Source organism: Lolium perenne, chromosome 7, assembly GCF_019359855.2.
Source record: "Lolium perenne isolate Kyuss_39 chromosome 7, Kyuss_2.0, whole genome shotgun sequence".
Lineage (NCBI taxonomy): Eukaryota > Viridiplantae > Streptophyta > Magnoliopsida > Poales > Poaceae > Lolium > Lolium perenne.
Window position 1 is genome coordinate 192,109,293 of NC_067250.2, and position 3,835 is coordinate 192,113,127.

General features: G+C 42.1%; 1 long non-coding RNA gene across 1 annotated transcript; it reads right to left on the reverse strand.

Annotated features, from left to right (window-relative positions):
* Positions 1-493: 493 nt before the first annotated feature.
* Positions 494-2,751, reverse strand: LOC127312495 (uncharacterized). Its single transcript, XR_007858403.2, has 3 exons — positions 2,571-2,751; positions 1,612-1,687; positions 494-1,445 (listed from the first exon to the last, which is right to left on the reverse strand). It is a non-coding gene; the product is annotated as an uncharacterized lncRNA (long non-coding RNA).
* Between the last annotated feature and the right edge of the window lie 1,084 nt (positions 2,752-3,835).

Here is a 3,835-nt window from a genome sequence, read left to right on the forward strand (position 1 = left end):
ATGGCGGCGTAGAGTCCTCCGGGAGATGATTCCCCTCTCCGGCAGGGTGCCGGAGGCGATCTCCTGGATCCCCCGAGATGGGATCGGCGGCGGCGGCGTCTCTGGAAGGTTTTCCGTATCGTGGCTCTCGGTACTGGGGGTTTCGCGACGGAGGCTTTAAGTAGGCGGAAGGGTAGGTCAGGAGGCGGCACGAGGGGCCCACACCACAGGGCCGCGCGGCCAAGGGTGGGGCCGCGCCGCCCTAGGGTGTGGCCACCTCGTGGCCCCACTTCGTCTCCTCTTCGGACTTCTGGAAGCTTCGTGGCAAAATAGGACCCTGGGCGTTGATTTCGTCCAATTCCGAGAATATTTCCTTACTAGGATTTCTGAAACCAAAAACAGCAGAAACAAAGAATCGGCACTTCGACATCTTGTTAATAGGTTAGTTCCAGAAAATGCACGAATATGACATAAAGTGTGCATAAAACATGTAGATAACATCAATAATGTGGCATGGAACATAAGAAATTATCGATACGTTGGAGACGTATCACTCCACCGCCAAGCCAGGAGACCCATAGTGTCTTCCGGACGGGTCAGCCCTGAAGGCCTCCCGTTATACTATTGTCTCCACCAACGACAATCCGGATTCAGGGGTAACCTTACCCTTATATAGTTGTGCGGTGTCCCATGTTAAGAAGAACAAACTACGAGCTAAGCCCCGTCCCACTCCAGGGTAATGTGGTTGCGCGGGTTAATTGTCACGGGTGAATACTTAGGCGCCAAAGTTTTCGAAAACAAGATTTTCTTTTCCACCATCTTTGCCAAGATCCTTTCCTTTCATAAACACACGCTTGGGTAAGTCCAACTCACCCAAGGTTTTCAAAAATTCTTTTCAACAAGGTCTTTTTCCAAGGGGTTCCCAACCTATGGTTTTATGAATGAACTAAGAGTCACAATGACATGATGCTAACCATCATACCACTAAGGGGATGATAATTGAGGTTTTAAGGGGATCATACATACTTAGGATAAGCATGTATAGGGACAACATAATTAAGATGATTCAAACAGGGGTCATGATGTTAATCATCATACCACTAAGAAGATGACAACATGGATATGGTCAAGGGGGCATACATGCTTAGGGTAAGCATGCATAACATCAACAAGGGGGTTCACATACTTGGGAGCAAGTATGCAAATCATCAACAAGGGGTTCAACATACTTTGGGAATAAGTATGCATAGAGTAGAGGACCAAAAATCACACATGATACAAGGAACCAAGTATATAATGGAGCAATGAGCACAACAAGAAGGATAAAAAGCAAGAGGTCAAAAGATGGCTTGCCTTGGCTTATTTGTCCCTGGAATTCTTCAACTCCATCAATATAAGAATCCCAATAACATAAATAAAATCCTCGTCCGATTCCTCTTCTTCTTTTCCTCCGGAATAGTTCGCATCTATCGCCGGAAAATATAAAAGGAACACAATCAATCACATTGCACCAACACGACAACATTCAACAATCAACAACTAACCATGCAGCCAAGGTATAACAAACTAAGGACTTATAGATACCACAAAACAACTTTAAGAGTCTTAATTTAGAAAACCCCATTTATTTACCTAGTAGAGGCATGAGTGCATCACAACTTAGCAATTTCCTCTCTCGGTTATCACCATGGTATAAACCAATTATCCCCTGGTAGATAACATCATGAAGAGGACAAAAGCATTAGTTTGGCATCACAAACATTCACCACATAATTTCAAACATTTTTGGAAAAGTAGAAATCAGTTTTCCTAATTTAATTTGCTCACTTAACACTATACAATAATAGGAAGCAAGCAAGATACCACACCATTTGAAAACTCAAGCTAAACAAAAGAGCTAATGTTAAGTTGCAGAGGTTTTGTTTTGCAAGCATGAAACAAAGGTTGCCCATCTCTACTAAAAAGAGTTGGTCAAGGGTTTTAAAGAAACCGAAAAGTTTTGCTTCAGCAATGCATGTCACACATAAACATTACTAACAGCAATAGATATGTATGAACAGAGACTAATAATATTTTTCCTAGATAGCCAGTACTAATACAAGACTAACCCAATTGGAATCACCCAAAAATATTAAACCTACAATTTTAGGAATTTCCTTGAATCTGACTGTATAGAAAACAAGATCTGTAATCCATAAATCGTAGAAAAATCCTAAAAATATGAGGCCACTTGCATTTGAAAGATATTTAAACAGAGATTCACACACAATTGGATTTGGGTTCAAATTGTTTCTGAAACTCTCAAAAATGGATTTACAAGTTTACTGCATCTCTGTACCATTTGCTTTCTTTCTGGATTTGCACAACAGATAAATGTTTGAAACTTGTTTGAGATGATTAAGAAAACATGCAGCAGTCCTACAAAACTGGAATCACTCAATTAGGTTCAAAAATGGATTTTTGGTGATTTAAAAGCTAACAGCCATGTCTGCAGAACACACAGAACAAGTTTAATTAACCAAAAATCATAAACAAATCACAAAAATATGAGGTCTGCTGCATCTGAAAGGTATTGAATAGGTGGTTCTTACCCAGTTGGTTTCATTCAGAGATTCGTCTCCAATCTCCTGGTTTAATTCGACAAAGTCAGATCTGACCAGAACTTGATCTGGTAACCATTTCAATTTCAGGAGGTCATTTGAAGTAAAACCAACGCCAAAATGAAGGTACTGAAGAGGGCTTTCACCCACAGTTGAGTTTGCTCAAAAAGGTTTTGTAAAACGGGATAAATCTAACAAACAGTGATTCTGCATGATTACAGAACTCTTTTTACCAAGGCAAATTCGTAAGGAATTTGAGGATGAGACCAACGCCAAGTTGTAGATCTTTTCAATACCTATCTGTGGAACTTTGAATCACTCAATTTGGATCTGCACACGAGATTTGGCGGATTTTACAAATCGTACCAGAATCTGAAACAGCAAGATAGCAGAAATTACTGCAGGGATTTGGACGAACTTTGCTCTACAACTTCAGATCTGAGGATTCTCAAGCTTCTCCATGCTTGGACCAACATGCACCTGCATCAAGATCCAATCTAGTGAGAGGAGAAAGGAGAGAGAGAGCTGGATTCATCAAAGATTAGGGAAGAAGAGAGTGAGAGGGATGCTCTCATGGTGAGGAGGAGCTTGAGGGAGGAGGGGAGCTTCTTCTTGGCTGGCTTTCCATGGCCATGGCCGGCTATGGAGCTAAGAGGAGCAGCATTTTCGTGGGGAGTGGAGGAGGAGAGTGTGAGGGAGTGTAGAGTGGGAAGAAATGAAGCAAAGGAGAGTGGGGGTGGCCGGCTAGGGGTATTTATAAAGGGAGAGGGGTGGCTGCCTCCTTTTTCATTGGCCAAGGAAGGTGGCTGCCCATTTATTGATGGGAGTAGTTGGGAGGCAATGCTTGCAAGAGAAGAAAGTGAAGATGAAGGAATTTCAGCTCATGCATGCCAAGAGCTTGGCATGGCCGGCTACTTCTTCTTGACAAACACAAGTGAACATGCAAAGTGCAAATGCCACTTTATGTATGTCGACCAAGGTTGAGGGTTGGGATGATTAGCTGAGAGTGGCTTGATGATGTAAATGAAAATATAAAAGAGAAAGAGATGGATGGAGAGTGTGATGGCGATGGTGGTGTGCAAGGTTTCAAGTGCAGGCCATTTGAGAGATAGCCTCCACAAGATTTGAGATTTGAATTATGCAAAAACAAGATGAGACACACGACACTCAAGTGCTTATACAAGACACATGACACCACTTGTGTCATGCAAAGATAATGGATTCCTTTAAGTGGTAAAGAGTCCAAGGTTTAGAGA